This window comes from Rutidosis leptorrhynchoides, chromosome 4 (assembly GCF_046630445.1).
Source record: "Rutidosis leptorrhynchoides isolate AG116_Rl617_1_P2 chromosome 4, CSIRO_AGI_Rlap_v1, whole genome shotgun sequence".
NCBI classification, from domain to species: Eukaryota; Viridiplantae; Streptophyta; class Magnoliopsida; order Asterales; family Asteraceae; genus Rutidosis; species Rutidosis leptorrhynchoides.
Window position 1 is genome coordinate 46,007,346 of NC_092336.1, and position 19,280 is coordinate 46,026,625.

The window sequence follows — 19,280 nt, forward strand, 5'->3', positions numbered from 1 at the left end:
ATAAACGCCCAAGGTTAACCCCTTAACCCAATGCCGAAAACCAAATGCCACAAAGAAGATTGGTCGAACTACACGAGCCTTAGTAAATCCGCAATCACACGAGACTACTATCTCAATAAGATAACCGAACTACACGCGTCATCGTGAATCCGCATCCACACGTGACTCACTTCTCAATATCAAAACCCTTCGCCAATGGGGTTATATCATCCACATCACAAACACGTGTGATGACGTACATACAAAATGTGTACCTCGCCAAAGGTGGTCAACCAAAACGCACAACCGTGCCAATTGGACCTATACACAAGCCCATCATATCCACCTATATGTGAAGTGAGCTCTATAACCGAGAACCACTTCACCCGACCCGCACCCATCCTACACATACATATGCACATAGGATATTAACACTCACCTTTTCGCCTTGATTAATGCTACCGAAATAATCCGTAACTCGCCGATGGAATGTACCTATTCCATTATCACAAATACAACAACACAATTAGGGTTGACTTACAAACCAACCCAATTAACACTTAGTGTAATTTCGACCCAAATGCACTTCCAAGCACAAAATGCGCCCAAACTAACCAATATTCACTAACACGAGTGAAAATGGTCCTAACACACTGATAAAACCCTAACACAAGTGTTAAACACGTGTCTCACCCATTTTGACACCAAAACCCTAATTTTGACCCATTTCAAAATTAGTTAACCAAACACACCCAAAAGTGTTCCAACACTTCCATAATCACTAAACCTGGTGATTAAACTCAAGATCAAAGCCTAATCAAGGCCAAATCGTCAACCAACCAAAACCCGCCAAATGACAAGAATAACTAGTCACCATGAACCCACTTCATCATCTAAAAGGGTTTTACAGCAAACTAGCTCAAAACCCTAATCTTGAATATCAAATCTAACAAATGAAATTCGGAGTTTGAGCTTACCAATACCACCACAACGTAGCTAGGAGCGAGATGAACAACTTTAAAACCCGAGCTTTGGTGAGAATCCGACTCCTCCTTCTCCAAATCAAGTTCTCTCTCTCTAAAACTCTCCTCTCTCACTAAATATGGATGAGAGTGTTTGTGTTGGTGAAGCTAAGGTTGAATGAGCTCAACCTTTGCCCATTTGTGGCTTAAAACCAGCCACCAAGCGAAAAGACCAACATACCCCTTTTAAAACCTTAGAATATCACAGCTGGCCCGACAGACCAACTGGACGGTGTCCTAAATATTGGACGGCGTCCAGCTCTTCTTTGCTGGACGGTGTCCCGAATCCTGGACGGTATCCCGATCAACTGAAATGGAAACATGGTCTTACAACTCTCCCCCACTTAGACATGATCGTGTCCTCGCGATCTGCACCACTTAACCGAACGGCCACACTCAACGGTCCTCAACATAAGTCCTGATCCGACTTTCCTAGGCAACTCTTCCCAATGACTCACCTTTAACAACTAAAATCGTCACTCGCGATTTATCAAATCACAATCCGAGCACTAAACCTTGCTCAATCCCTCACATCGGGAAAAACTCACCCAATCTCGAACCAAGATAGCAACCCCTAGCATACCATACAAGTAACACCATTAGTAACCACCGCTCATCAAAATAGAGTCAACCATCTAAACCGACGAAGACCGAATAGAAGCGAATCCTTACGGATAAGACTCACCACTTAATGTCCCTTGTAGTGCGCAACACGACCAATACGCAACTACCGTAACATCGTAATCCAACGGCTAAAACCGATTGCGCCTAACGTCCATGGCAACGCAAATCCCAAGGTGTACAAAATCGACTATCGTCACACCCGTAACATCATGTGAGCGAAACACGGCTATCACATCACTAATCATACAACACGGTCCTCACGACCTCACCATTGGAATATAAAACAACCAATAGATCAAACAACTTGGTCCTTACGACCCCACCATCGGTGTATAAAACAACCGATAGATCACACATCCAACACATGAAGGCTGGCCGAAAACTACACGCGCCTTAGTGAATCCGCAACCACACGCGACTCACTACCTCCACTGCACAACATTCAGGATTGGCCGAACTACACGCGCCTTAGTGAATTCGAACTACACGAGAGTCACTATCCCAAAAGAATGACCACAACCACACGCGTCACTTGTGAATCCGAACTACACGAGACTCACTCCTCAATACAATGACCGAAACCACACGAGTCATTTGTGAATCCGAACTACACGCGACTCACTTACACAATACAATGACCGAAACCACACGAGTCATTTATGAATCCGAACTACACGTGACTCACTTCCACAATAAGATGACCGAAACTACATGCGTCATCGTGAATCCGAAAACATACGCGATCCACTTACAAATCTCAACATCGGATGAAGTCAGCGGACCCCGTCAATGGTCATGCTTCACCGATATAACACTAGTCCCATGATGAAGTCAGCGGACCCTGAAGGTCATGCTTCACCAATATAACACTAGTCCCATGATGAAGTCAGCGGACCCCGAAGGTCATGCTTCCCCAATCAATAATCCCATGATGAAGTCAGCGGACCCCGAAGATCATGCTTCACTAATCAACGCCCTTTTGGCCTCGAACATCGAGTAGCGTAACATCGCGCTCTGCTACGCCATAGTGAATCCTAACGGATACCACTAACCATTCACACAATCGAGCAAGAACCACCTATATCAAATATAGGCACAAAACAATAATTCTCTAAAAGGGAATCTACCACGCACATCCCTTAACCGAGGGATTTCACCTTGCTCGCCAAACACGTCCATTATCTCTCGACGAGATTTACCACATTACCACCTCGGTGATAATTTAAATCCAAACCATAAGTACAATTTAACCAAAATTGTACCCTACCACAAATCGACCAAAACTAGGTCCCAACACAAGTTTCGCATCCACTAAAAACGTCATCCGAAATCTCACACTAGAACTTCCTCGTGCGGGAGTGTAACTCCCCCACTTGGAACTACGTTCCATAACCGCATCTTGTACAACCGTACAATGCTATCAAAGGTAGACTCTTACCAACAATTGGGTTCACACGACCCATCACCATATCTTGCTCCAACCATGAGCATACGAAGGATTTTAACCTATCCTTAAACACTTCAAACGAAAAGTGTACCACAAATTACACAAACTATACTCTCGCAATCATCCAATTGCTATAGTTTGTCAACTTCACCTAGTCACTCATGTACTTAAGGGTTTCACCTCGGTACCCTAAGTACAATGTAACCACAACACAATCAGAGTCGAACACTGAAATGTCCCGTTCATATTGATTATAAACGTTCCATATTAATTGATTTCGTCGCGAGGTTTTGACCTCTATATGAGACGTTTTTCAAAGACTGCATTCATTTTTAAAACAACCATAACCTTTATTTTATCGATAAAGGTTTAAAAAGCATTACGTAGATTATCAAATAATGATAATCTAAAATATACCGTTTACACACGACCATTACATAATGGTTTACAATAAGAATATATTACATCAAAAATAAGTTTCTTGAATGCAGTTTTTACATAATATCATACAAGCATGGACTCCAAATCTTGTCCTTATTTTAGTATGCAACAGCGGAAGCTCTTAATAATCACCCGAGAATAAACATGCTTAAAACGTCAACAAAAATGTTGGTGAGTTATAGGTTTAACCTATATATTATCAAATCATAATAATAGACCACAAGATTTCATATTTCAATATACATCCCATACATAGAGATAAAATTCATTCATATGGTGAACACCTGGTAACCGACATTAACAAGATGCATATAAGAATATCCCATATCATTCCGGGAAATCCTTCGGACATGATAAAAACGAATTCGAAGTACTAAAGCATCCGGTACTTTGGATGAGGTTCGTTAGGCCCAATAGATCTATCTTTAGGATTCGCGTCAATTAGTAGATCGGTTTACTAATTCTTAGGCTACCAAGCAAAAGGGGCATATTCAGCTTCGATCATTCACCCATATAATGTAGTTTCAATTACTTGTATCTATTTCGTAAAACATTTATAAAACTGCATGTATTCTCATCCCAAAATATTAGATTTTAAAAGTGGGACTATAACTCACTTTCACTGATTTTTACTTCGTCGGGAAGTAAGACTTGGCCACTGGTCGATTCACGAACCTATAACAAATATGTACATATATATCAAAGTATGTTCAAAATATATTTACAACACTTTTAATACATTTTGATGTTTTAAGTTTATTAAGTCAGCTGTCCTCGTTAGTAACCTACAACTAGTTGTCCACAGTTAGATGTACAGAAATAAATCGATATATATATTATCTTGAATCAATCCACGACCCAGTGTATACACGTCTCAGGCTAGATCACAACTCAAAGTATATATATTTTTGGAATCAACCTCAACCCTGTATAGCTAACTCCAACATTACTGCATATAGAGTGTCTATGGTTGTTCTAAATAATATATATACATGGGTCGATATGATATGTCAAAACATTTGCATACGTGTCTATGGTATCTCAAGATTACATAATATATTAGAATACATGTATAATACAATATAAGTTAGCTAGGATATGATTTGTATAGAATTGTTAATATTTTCTGTAGCTACAAAAATCAAAAAATATCCAATCTTGTTTTACCTATAACTTCTTCATTTTAAATCCAATTTGAGTGAATCAAATTGCTATGGTTTCATATTGAACTCTATTTTATGAATCTAAACAGAAAAATTATAGGTTTATACTCAGAAATATAAGTTACAAGTCATTTTTGTAAGAGATAGTCATTTCAGTCGAAAGAACGACGTCTTGATGACCATTTTAAAAAACATACTTCTACATTGAGTTTAACCATGATTTTTGGATATAGTTTCATGTTCATAAGAAAAATCCTTTTCCCAGAAGAACAACTTTTAAATCAAAGTTTATCATAGTCTTTAATTATCAAACCCAAAACAGCTCGCGGTGTTACTAGGTTTTAAATCATTAAGTTAGCATATCATATAGATATAGAACATGTGTTTAGTTGATTTTAAAAGTCAAGTTAGAAGGATTAACTTTTGTTTGCGAACAAGTTTAGAATTAACTAAACTATGTTCTAGTGATTTCAAGTTTAAACCTTCGAATAAGATAGCTTTATATGTATGAATCGAATGATGTTATGAACATCATTAATACCTCAAGTTTTATGGATAAACCTACTGGAAAAGAGACAAATGGATCTAGCTTCAAAGGATCTTGGATGGCTTGAAAGTTCTTGAAGTAGAATCATGCCACGAAAACAAGTTCAAGTAAGATTTCCACTTGAAATAAGATTGTTATAGTTATAGAAATTGAATCAAAGTTTAAATATGAGTATTACCTTGTATTATAAAGATATCTTACTGTAAATAAGAAAGATTTCTTGAGGTTGGATGATCACTCTACAAGATTGGAAGTAAGCTAACAAACTTGAAAGTATTCTTGATTTTATGAAACTAGAACTTGTAGAATTTATGAAGAACACTTAGAACTTGAAGATAGAACTTAAGAGAGATCAATTAGATGAAGAAAATTTAAGAATGAAAGTGTTTGTAGGTGTTTTTGATCGTTGGTGTATGGATTAGATATAAAGGATATGTAATTTTGTTTTCATGTAAATAAGTCATGAATGATTACTCATATTTTTGTAATTTTATGAGATATTTCATGCTAGTTGCCAAATGATGGTTCCCACATGTGTTAGGTGACTCACATGGGCTGCTAAGAGCTGATCATTGGAGTGTATATACCAATAGCACATACATCTAAAAGCTGTGTATTGTACGAGTACGAATACGGGTGCATACGAGTAGAATTGTTGATGAAACTGAATGAGGATGTAATTGTAAGCATTTTTGTTAAGTAGAAGTATTTTGATAAGTGTCTTGAAGTCTTTCAAAAGTGTATGAATACATATTAAAACACTACATGTATATACATTTTAACTGAGTCGTTAAGTCATCGTTAGTCGTTACATGTAAGTGTTGTTTTGAAACCTTTAGGTTAACGATCTTGTTAAATGTTGTTAACTCAATGTTTATAATATCAAATGAGATTTTAAATTATTATATTATCATGATATTATGATGTATGAATATCTCTTAATATGATATATATATACATTAAATGTCGTTACAACGATAATCGTTACATATATGTCTCGTTTCAAAATCATTAAGTTAGTAGTCTTGTTTTTACATATGTAGTTCATTGTTAATATACTTAATGATATGTTTACTTATCATAATATCATGTTAACTATATATATATATATATATATATATATATATATATATATATATATATATATATATATATCCATATATATGTCATCATATAGTTTTTACAAGTTTTAACGTTCGTGAATCACCGGTAAACTTAGGTGGTCAATTGTCTATATGAAACCTATTTCAATTAATCAAGTCTTAACAAGTTTGATTACTTAACATGTTGGAAACACTTAATCATGTAAATAACAATTTCATTTAATATATATATAAACATGGAAAAGTTCGGGTCACTACAGTACCTACCCGTTAAATAAATTTCGTCCCGAAATTTTAAGCAGTTGGAGGTGTTGACGTATCTTCTGGAAATAAATGCGGGTATTTCTTCTTCATCTGATCTTCTCGTTCCCAGGTGAAATCAGGTCCTCTACGAGCATTCCATCGAACCTTAACAATTGGTATCTTGTTTTGCTTAAGTCTTTTAACCTCACGATCCATTATTTCGATGGGTTCTTCGATGAATTGAAGTTTTTCGTTGATTTGGATTTCATCTAACGGAATAGTGAGATCTTCTTTAGCAAAACATTTCTTCAAATTTGAGACATGGAAAGTGTTATGTACAGCCGCGAGTTGTTGAGGTAACTCAAGTCGGCAAGCTACTGGTCCGACACGATCAATAATCTTGAATAATCCAATATACATTGGATTTAATTTCTCTCGTTTACCAAATCGAACAACGCCTTTCCAAGGTGCAACTTTAAGCATGACCATCTCTCCAATTTCAAATTCTATATCATTTCTTTTAATGTCAGCGTAGCTCTTTTGTCGACTTTGGGCGGTTTTCAACCGTTGTTGAATTTGGACGATCTTCTCGGTAGTTTCTTGTATTATCTTTGGATCCGTAATCTGTCTATCCCCCACTTCACTCCAACAAATCGGAGACCTGCACTTTCTACCATATAGTGCTTCAAACGGCGCCATCTCAATGCTTGAATGGTAGCTGTTGTTGTAGGAAAATTCTGCTAACGGTAGATGTCGATCCCAACTATTTCCGAAATCAATAACACATGCTCGTAGCATGTCTTCAAGCGTTTGTATCATCCTTTCGCTCTCCCCATCAGTTTGTGAATGATAGGCAGTACTCATGTCTAGACGAGTTCCTAATGCTTGCTGTAATGTCTACCAGAATCTTGAAATAAATCTGCCATCCCTATCAGAGATGATAGAGATTGGTATTCCATGTCTAGTGACGACTTCCTTTAAATACAGTCGTGCTAACTTCTCCATCTTGTCATCTTCTCTTATTGGCAGGAAGTGTGCTGATTTGGTGAGACGATCAACTATTACCCAAATAGTATCAAAACCACTTGCAGTCCTTGGCAATTTAGTGATGAAATCCATGGTAATGTTTTCCCATTTCCATTCCGGGATTTTGGGTTGTTGAAGTAGACTTGATGGTTTCTGATGCTTAGCTTTGACCTTAGAACACGTCAAACATTCTCCTACATATTTAGCAACATCAGCTTTCATACCCGACCACCAAAAATGTTTCTTGAGATCCTTGTACATCTTCCTCGTTCCAGGATGTATTGAGTATCTGGTTTTATGAGCTTCTCTAAGTACCATTTCTCTCATATCTTCAAATTTTGGTACCCAAATCCTTTCAGCCCTATACCGGGTTCCGTCATCCCAAATATTAAGATGCTTCTTCGATCCTTTGGGTATTTCATCCTTTAAATTTTCCTCTTTTAAAACTCCTTGTTGCGCCTCCTTTATTTGAGTAGTAAGGTTATTGTGAATCATTATATTCATAGATTTTACTCGAATGGGTTCTTTGTCCTTCTCGCTCAAGGCATCGGCTACCACATTTGCCTTCCCCGGGTGGTAACGAATCTCAAAGTCGTAATCATTCAACAATTCAATCCACCTACGCTGCCTCATATTCAGTTGTTTCTGATTAAATATGTGTTGAAGACTTTTGTGGTCGGTATATATAATACTTTTGACCCCATATAAGTAGTGCCTCCAAGTCTTTAATGCAAAAACAACCGCGCCTAATTCCAAATCATGCGTCGTATAATTTTGTTTGTGAATCTTCAATTGTCTAGACGCATAAGCAATTACTTTCATTCGTTGCATTAATACACAACCGAGACCTTGCTTTGAGGCGTCACAATATATCACAAAATCATCATTCCCTTCAGGTAATGACAATATAGGTGCCGTAGTTAACTTTTTCTTTAATAACTGAAACGCTTTCTCTTGTTCATCCTTCCATTCAAATTTCTTCCCTTTATGCGTTAATGCAGTCAAGGGTTTTGCTATTCTGGAAAAGTCTTGGATGAACCTTCTGTAGTAACCAGCTAGTCCTAAAAATTGGCGTATATGTTTTGGAGTTTTCGGGGTTTGTCACTTTTCAACGGTTTCAATCTTTGCTGGATCCACCTGAATACCTTCTTTGTTCACTATGTGACCGAGGAATTGAACTTCTTCCAACCAAAATGCACACTTTGAAAACTTAGCGTATAGTTTTTCTTTCCTTAACAACTCTAGCACTTTTCTCAAGTGTTCTTCGTGCTCTTGATCATTCTTCGAGTAAATAAGTATGTCATCGATGAAAACAATGACAAACTTGTCAAGATATGGCCCACACACTCAGTTCATGAGGTCCATGAACACAGCTGGTGCGTTAGTCAATCCAAATGGCATAACCATAAACTCGTAATGACCGTAACGCGTCCTAAAAGCAGTCTTTGGAATATCATCCTCCTTCACCCGCATTTGATGATATCCAGAACGTAAATCGATCTTCGAATAAACAGATGAGCCTTGTAGTTGATCAAATAAGTCATCGATTCTCGGTAGCGGGTAGCGGTTCTTGATGGTAAGTTTGTTCAACTCTCGGTAGTCGATACACAACCTGAATGTACCATCTTTCTTCTTGACAAACAAAACAGGAGCTCCCCACGGTGATGTGCTTGGTCGAATGAAACCACGCTCTAAAAGTTCTTGTAATTGGCTCTGAAGTTCCTTCATTTCGCTAGGTGCGAGTCTGTATGGAGCACGAGCTATTGGTGCAGCTCCCGGTACAAGGTCTATTTGAAATTCAACGGATCGGTGTGGAGGTAGTCCCGGTAATTCTTTCAGAAATACATCGGGAAATTCTTTTGCGACGGGAATATCATTGATGTTCTTTTCTACGGAATTGACTTTCTCGACGTGTGCTAGCACAGCATAGCAACCTTTTCTTATTAGTTTTTGTGCCTTCATTTTACTAATAAGATTTAACTTTGCGTTGCTCTTTTCTCCGTACACCATTAAGGGTTTTCCTTTTTCTCGTATAATGCAAATTGCATTTTTGTAACAAACGATCTCTGCTTTCACTTCTTTCAACCGGTCCATACCGATCATCACATCAAAACTCCCTAACTCTACTGGTATCAAGTCAATCTTAAATGTTTCGCTAACCAGTTTAATTTCTCGATTCCGACATATATTATCTGCTGAAATTAATTTACCATTTGCTAATGCGAGTAAAAATTTACTATCCAAAGGCGTCAATGGGCAACTTAATTTAGCACAAAATTCTCTACTCATATAGCTTCTATCCACACCCGAATCAAATAAAACATAAGCAGATTTATCGTCAATAAGAAACGTACCCGTAACAAGCTCCGGGTCTTCCTGTACTTCTGCCGCATTAATATTGAAGACTCTTCCATGGCCCTGCCCATTAGTATTCCCCTGATTCGGGCAATTTCTAATAATGTGGCCCGGTTTTCCACATTTATAACAAACAGCGTTGGTATTGCTTGCTCCGACACTATTCGTTTCGGCATTACTTGTTCTGGCATTATTTGCTCCCTTAGTTCTGTTAAACTTTGGTCCGTAGACCTCACACTTTGTCGCGTTATGACCATTTCTTTTACACCTGTTGTAAAATGTCGTGCAAAACCCCTGGTGATTTTCTTCACACCTATGACATTGCTGTTTTTGGTTTTTGTTGCCGTTGTTGTTATTGAGGTTGTTGTTGGGATTGTTATTGTTGTTGAAACGGTTGTTGTAGTTGTTGTTGTTGTTGGGATGTTTGTTGTAGTTATTTTTAGGATTGCGGTTATTATTGCGATTATTGTTGCGGTTGTTGGGATAGTTGTTGTGATTGTGGTTGTAATTGTTATTGTTGTTGTACTGGTGACTCTTGTCACCGTTTTCCTCCCACTTCCTCTTGAGTTGTTTCGTGTTGGCTTCTTCGGCCGCCTGCTCTTTAATTCTTCCCTCAATCTGATTTATGAGTTTATGAGCCATTCGACTTGCCTTCTGTATAGAAGCGGGCTCGTGTGAACTTACATCTTCTTGAATCCTTACTGGTAACCCTTTTACAAACGCGTCGATCTTCTCTTCTTCATCTTCGAATGCTCCCGGGCACAATAGGCACAACTCTGTGAATCATCGTTCATATGTGGTAACATCGAACCCTTGTGTTCGTAACTCTCTAAGTTCTGCCTTGAGTTTATTGACTTCGTTTCTAGGACGGTACTGCTCGTTCATCAATTGCTTGAATGCCGACCACGGTAGTGCGTAAGCAGCATTTTGTCCTACCTGTTCAAGATAGGTGTTCCACCACGTTAAAGCAGTACCTGTGAAGGTATGCATAGCGTACTTAACTTTGTCCTCTTCAGTACACTTACTTATGGCAAACACCGATTCGACTTTCTCGGTCCACCGTTTCAATCCAATTGGTCCTTCGGTTCCATCAAATTCCAAAGGTTTGTAGGCAGTGAATTCTTTGTAGGTACATCCTACACGATTTCTTGCGCCGTTAACTGCATTGCTAGATTCAGCGTTATTGTTGGTATGTAGCGCAACCTGTACTGCGGCTATGTTTGCAGCAAGAAAGGTACGAAATTCCTCTTCGTTCATATTCATGGTGTGTCGAGTAGTCGGTGCCATTTCCTTCAAAATAGACAACCGAATCGAGTTAATCATACAGAATATTAAGAGTAGTCAATAGTATTTCGTAGCATAATATGAACTCATTTATAAAAGCCTTTTCTTTATATTAGCGTTTTATAAGTTTAAATTCGGGTACTACCTACCCGTTAAGTTCATACTTATTAGCTAATATACAATTCAACTACTACAATTCCATATGAAAAACTGATTATAATAATATATCACATACAAATATTCTTCAAACTTACAACTTCGCTATATTACATATAACATGAAATATAGTCCACTATGATACAGGACAGTTTTGAAGATAAATCTAGTTAATACGCAAGTTGTTCAGCAAAGGAAATAAAGACACGTAATTCATAAGTCCAGAAACAAGTCATGCATTCTGGTTTTACTAAGACGACTTCCCATCCTTGGTCTTGTGGAAAATAACCGTTATGACCATTGGCTAGGAAGCATGTTGTAACGTCGTCAAAAGGACGAGGGTTTCGTAATGTCCAACAGCCCCGTAATAATCTAAAAACCTTGTTTCTCACCCCAACTACTGAATCCGTCACTTGTGGGAAGGTTTTATTTAAAAGTTGCAATCCGATATTCTTTTTCTCACTTTGGTAAGAAGCGAACATCACTAACCCGTAAGCATAACATGCTTCATTATGTTGCATGTTAGAAGCTCTTTCTAATTCACGTAATCCTATGTTGGGATATGTTGAGTCAAAATAGGTTCTTAACCTGTAGCATAAAATTGCATTTGGGTTCCCCGCATTTAATGCTTTAAAGAAAACACAGCGTAACTTACGGTCTCCCCAATGTGATATACCCCACCTATCAAAGGAAAGCCTTTTATAAACTAAGGCATTTCCAGAAAGTCTTTCAAATGTTTGACAAGTTAATTTCGCCATAACTAAATGTGCTGATGAATTCTGACCGACTCTAGACAAGATTTCCTCAATTATATCCTCTGGTAGGTCTTCTAAAATATTCGGTTGTCTACCCTTAACGTCCATTTTGTTTTTATACTGTAAAATAGACAAGGATTAGATTCGTAATAACAAACAATACAAGCAATTTTTACATAGAACATAAAAGTACAAGCACACTACAATACATTTATTACACAACATGCTCACACCCCTTTAATCTGAATCACTGGTTTCTTCTTCTTCGGACTTGGTTCTTTTTCCTAATCTTCTAGGGATATACGATGTTCCTCTAATACGAGTCGTCGTTTTTCACATTGGTTTATAAAAACCTGTCTGTTTAGAGGTTCCCGAGTTATTATCACGATATTGAAAATACGGGTGTTGACGGTACATATAAAGTTCATCGGGGTCGGAATCAGATTTCTCTATTTTGATGCCTTTTCCCTTATTATTTTCTTTTGCCTCATTAAATTGGGTCGGGGTAATTTCTATAACATCATCGGAATCCTCATCAGGATCCGATTCATCGGAAATTTGGTAATTTTCCCAATATTTTGCTTCCTTAGCGGAAACACCATTGACCATTATTAACTTTGGTCCATTGGTTGAGGATTTTCTTTTATTTGACCGGTTTTCTGTGGTTCCTACTATTCCCCCCTCCGGAACCTCTTCTTCTTCCGGTTCCTCTTCTTCTGGTTCCTCTTCTTCCGGTTCCTCTTCTTCCGGTTCCGTTTTCTCTTCTTCCGGTTCTTCGGGAACTTGTGAATCTTGCCAATATATATTCGACTCTTCGTTATTATTAGGTGAGTCAATGGGATTTGTGCTAGAGGTAGACATCTATCACACAATATCAAATATGTTAAGAGATTAATATATCACATAATATTTACATGTTAATAATATATAGTTTCCAACAAAAATGTTAAGCAATCATTTTTAAAGAAAATACGGTCGAAGTTCAGACTCACTAATGCATCCTAACAAACTCGATAAGACACACTAATGCAAATTTTCTGGTTCTCTAAGACCAACGCTCGGATATCAACTAAAATGTCCCGTTCATATTGATTATAAACGTTCCATATTAATTGATTTCGTCGCGAGGTTTTGACCTCTATATGAGACGTTTTTCAAAGACTGCATTCATTTTTAAAACAACCATAACCTTTATTTTATCGATAAAGGTTTAAAAAGCATTACGTAGATTATCAAATAATGATAATCTAAAATATACCATTTACACACGACCATTACATAATGGTTTACAATAAGAATATATTACATCAAAAATAAGTTTTTTGAATGCAGTTTTTACATAATATCATACAAGCATGGACTCCAAATCTTGTCCTTATTTTAGTATGCAACAGCGGAAGCTCTTAATAATCACCTGAGAATAAACATGCTTAAAACGTCAACAAAAATGTTGGTGAGTTATAGGTTTAACCTATATATTATCAAATCATAATAATAGACCACAAGATTTCATATTTCAATATACATCCCATACATAGAGATAAAATTCATTCATATGGTGAACACCTGGTAACCGACATTAACAAGATGCATATAAGAATATTCCCTATCATTCCAGGAAATCCTTCGGACATGATAAAAATGAATTCGAAGTACTAAAGCATCCGGTACTTTGGATGGGGTTCGTTAGGCCCAATAGATCTATCTTTAGGATTCGCGTCAATTAGTAGATCGGTTTACTAATTCTTAGGCTACCAAGCAAAAGGGGCATATTCGGCTTCGATCATTCACCCATATAATGTAGTTTCAATTACTTGTGTCTATTTTGTAAAACATTTATAAAACTGCATGTATTCTCATCCCAAAATATTAGATTTTAAAAGTGGGACTATAACTCACTTTCACAGATTTTTACTTCATCGGGAAGTAAGACTTAGCCACTGGTCGATTCACGAACCTATAACAAATATGTACATATATATCAAAGTATGTTCAAAATATATTTACAACACTTTTAATACATTTTGATGTTTTAAGTTTATTAAGTCAGCTGTCCTCATTAGTAACCTACAACTAGTTGTCCACAGTTAGATGTACAGAAATAAATTGATATATATTATCTTGAATCAATCCACGACCCAGTGTATACGCGTCTCAGGCTAGATCACAACTCAAAGTATATATATTTTTGGAATCAACCTCAACCCTGTATAGCTAACTCCAACATTACTGCGTATAGAGTGTCTATGGTTGTTCCAAATAATATATATACATGGGTCGATATGATATGTCAAAACATTTGCATACGTGTCTATGGTATCTCAAGATTACATAATATATTAGAATACATGTATAATACAATATAAGTTAGCTAGGATATGATTTGTATAGAATTGTTAATATTTCCCGTAGCTACAAAAATCAAAAAATATCCAATCTTGTTTTACCCATAACTTCTTCATTTTAAATCCGTTTTGAGTGAATCAAATTGCTATAGTTTTATATTGAACTCTATTTTATGAATCTAAATAGAAAAAGTATAGGTTTATAGTCTGAAATATAAGTTACAAGTCATTTTTGTAAGAGGTAGTCATTTCAGTCGAAAGAACGACGTCTTGATGACCATTTTGAAAAACATATTTTCACTTTGAGTTTAACCATGAATTTTGGATATAGTTTCATGTTCATAAGAAAAATCATTTTCCCAGAAGAACAACTTTTAAATCAAAGTTTATCGTAGTTTTTAATTATCAAACCCAAAACAACCCGCGGTGTTACTATGACGGCGTATGTCCGGTTTTACGGTGTTTTTCGTGTTTCCAGGTTTTAAATCATTAAGTTAGCATATCATATAGATATAGAACATGTGTTTAGTTGATTTTAAAAGTCAAGTTAGAAGGATTAACTTTTGTTTGCGAACAAGTTTAGAATTAACTAAACTATGTTCTAGTGATTTCAAGTTTAAACCTTCGAATAAGATAGCTTTATATGTATGAATCGAATGATGTTATGAACATCATTACTACCTCGAGTTTTGTGGATAAACCTACTGGAAAAGAGACAAATGGATCTAGCTTTAAAGGATCTTGGATGGCTTGAAAGTTCTTGAAGTAGAATCATGACACGAAAACAAGTTCAAGTAAGATTTCCACTCGAAATAAGATTGTTATAGTTATAGAAATTGAATCAAAGTTTGAATATGAGTATTACCTTGTATTAGAAAGATATCTTACTATAAATAAGAAAGATTTCTTGAGGTTGGATGATCACTCTACAAGATTGGAAGTAAGCTAGCAAACTTGGAAGTATTCTTGATTTTATGAAACTAGAACTTGTAGAATTTATGAATAACACTTAGAACTTGAAGATAGAACTTGAGAGAGATCAATTAGATGAAGAAAATTGAAGAATGAAAGTGTTTTTAGGTGTTTTTGATCGTTGGTATATGGATTAGATATGAAGGATATGTAATTTTGTTTTCATGTAAATAAGTCATGAATGATTACTCATATTTTTGTAATTTTATGAGATATTTCATGCTAGTTGCCAAATGATGGTTCCCACATGTATTAGGTGACTCACATGGGCTGCTAAGAGCTGATCATTGGAGTGTATATACCAATAGTACATACATCTAAAAGCTGTATATTGTACGAGTACGAATACGGGTGCATACGAGTAGAATTGTTGATGAAACTGAACGAGGATGTAATTGTAAGCATTTTTGTTAAGTAGAAGTATTTTGATAAGTTTCTTGAAGTCTTTCAAAAGTGTATGAATACATATTAAAACACTACATGTATATACATTTTAACTGAGTCGTTAAGTCATCGTTAGTCGTTACATGTAAGTGTTGTTTTGAAACCTTTAGGTTAACGATCTTGTTAAATGTTGTTAACCCAATGTTTATAATATCAAATGAGATTTTAAATTATTATATTATCATGATATTATGATGTATGAATATCTCTTAATATGATATATATATACATTAAATGTCGTTACAACGATAATCGTTACATATATGTCTCGTTTCAAAATCATTAAGTTAGTAGTCTTGTTTTTACATATGTAGTTCATTGTTAATATACTTAATGATATGTTTACTTATCATAATATCATGTTAACTATATATATATCCATATATATGTCATCATATAGTTTTTACAAGTTTTAACGTTCGTGAATCGCCGGTCAACTTGGGTGGTCAATTGTCTATATGAAACCTATTTCAATTAATCAAGTCTTAACAAGTTTGATTGCTTAACATGTTGGAAACACTTAATCATGTAAATAAAAATTTCATTTAATATATATATAAACATGGAAAAGTTCGGGTCACTACAGTACCTACCCGTTAAATAAATTTCATCCCGAAATTTTAAGAAGTTGGAGGTGTTGACGTATCTTCTGGAAATAAATGCTGGTATTTCTTCATCTGATCTTCTCGTTCCCAGGTGAACTCGGGTCCTCTACGAGCATTCCATCGAACCTTAACAATTGGTATCTTGTTTTGCTTAAGTCTTTTAACTTCACGATCCATTATTTCGACGGGTTCTTCGATGAATTGAAGTTTTTCGTTGATTTGGATTTCATCTAACGGAATAGTGAGATCTTCTTTAGTAAAATATTTCTTCAAATTTGAGACGTGGAAAGTGTTATGTACAGCCGCGAGTTGTTGAGGTAACTCAAGTCGGTAAGCTACTTGTCCGACACGATCAATAATCTTGAATGGTCCAATATACCTTGGAATACTTCCTATCCATTTCTTCTCGAAATGCACTCATTTGCTCCGCAACGGCGGCCGCAACTCTAGCGTTAAACTACAAATCATTCGTCTCAATCCCGTTTCGCGTCGCCATTCTAAGGAATGCAAAAACAATTAGATCACGAACGTATAAAGCACACACACAATACCGCCCCCATCTTGCTAAACACTCGTCGTACATCACTTGCTAGACACGATTTGCACCCGTAATAAGGTTTGCAAATCCTTATTACGCACACATGTCGTATCAACTCGTTAGTACAACGACCGCCTCGCTCGATGATATAAACAAACACAAACAAAATTCTACGCGATATAAACACACGCGAGAATTATTATCACCACGCAATAATATATTAATAATATCCGCATTACTAATACAAACGTTAGTCCACCTACAAACAAGGCACTAACTATAACCTATTCTGACCCGTAATCCTACAAGTCCCACAACAAATAAGCACACACAAAAAGTCTAAGTCTAGGCACCTATCTCAAGTCACCTAAATCCCTTAGACCATGCTCTGATACCACTTGTAACGACCCAACCCGTTATCCTTCCAAAAACGTGCCAATATTTTTTTTTTCTGGAACAGCACATCTGGACGGCGTCCAGATTTCTGGACGGCGTCTAGCTCTGAAGGGCTGGACTGCGTCCAAGCCTTTTGGATGGCGTCCAAATGGTCTGCCAGATTCTGATCAGTTTTACAATTACACACGGGCGAAAAACCCACTTCCCGACACTTTTAAACCAAAACACTATCACAATATTTATAATAATTAAACCTAAGAGTTTTCCACAATAAAACCGAGTTTTACAACACCGGGCCCACATCGACCCAAATTACCATAAAGTGACCATTTCGACCCAATTTAGTTTATACAAAACATAGACCGAGCATGGGATTGGGGATACGCTACCCAATCCTAATCGAATCCAAAAGCAAGTCTTCTAAAGCAAACTACGCAAGTCCACTAGTCCCACGCTTACCCGAGCCACCGCATCCATGCAATCTATAAAAATGTAAACAACGAGAGGGTAAGCTAACACTTAGTGAGTGAGAATATACTACATACATATATATGCATAAAATAGACACGCCACAACAATAAACAAATAACGCATACCGGAGCATCCAAATATAAGGCAAGCTAATCTAAGCATACCGTACGATCACCAAGCAACAAGCTAACAACAATAAAGTAAGTTCACCAACGACGATGTGAACAACGCCAATAAGCTACACCCGGAGGATTAGCTACATCACAACAATACATTAATATATATATATATATATATATATATATATATATATATATATAACAATATATAAACGCCCAAGGTTAACCCCTTAACCCAATACCGAAAACCAAATGCCACAAAGAAGATTGGTCGAACTACACGAGCCTTAGTAAATCCGCAATCACACGAGACTACTATCTCAATAAGATGACTGAACTACACGCGTCATCGTGAATGCGCATCCACACGTGACTCACTTCTCAATATCAAAACCCTTCGCCAATGGGGTTATATCTGTAGGTTTTCCGTATGCCCGAGAGATATATCAAATTAATGTGGCTAACATGTTATAATCCAAGTCGGGTCATACCCAATAACAAGCTTACTGACACCTTATACGATTTAAACTTAACGATTGGTTCGTTAAATAAATTCGCGACACTTGGATTTTAGAAAATCGGGTTTCTGAAATATTATCACTTGGGATAAATTATTTGGATAATTTATATTTAATTATTTATTGGTTTAAATAATTAAGTTGTGTTATATTTTATAAAATGGTTTATAAAATAAAAGAAACTTAACAAAAGCATTATATTTATAACAAGTTTTATATAACTTTGAATAAGTTTTATAAATTTATTATAAATATAAGTAATGGGCAGTTTTTTTTGGGACTCCAAGGACTTCACCCATGCTTGTTTCTTTGATGCTTTCAATTACACAATCCCATAGGTGCATGCTATATACTTGTACCAAGGCTTGACCACTTTCTTCCAAGTGAAAACATAGATGCAATAGCTTAAAAAAACTGCTCAAAACAGCCTCCTTTTTCTACCTGCTGGCCGTGGCCTTTTTGCTCAAAAGAGGAGTTCAAATTTTGTTTTTGCAAGCTTGCATCTAGTGTCAATTAAATCCTAACTAATTACAAAGGTGTTGGGGTTATTGCTTGGGGTATGCAACACTTGAGGCTTCAAGTTAGAAGCTAATATTCATCACATTCATCATCATTTTGAGCTGCAACAGGCTGCTGCTGTTCGAATTTTATCAAGGCAGAAAACTGGTTTTCTAGCTTAGTTAACAAGGGTTTAAAGGTTCCAAAGTATTGCCAAGATTAAGGGTGG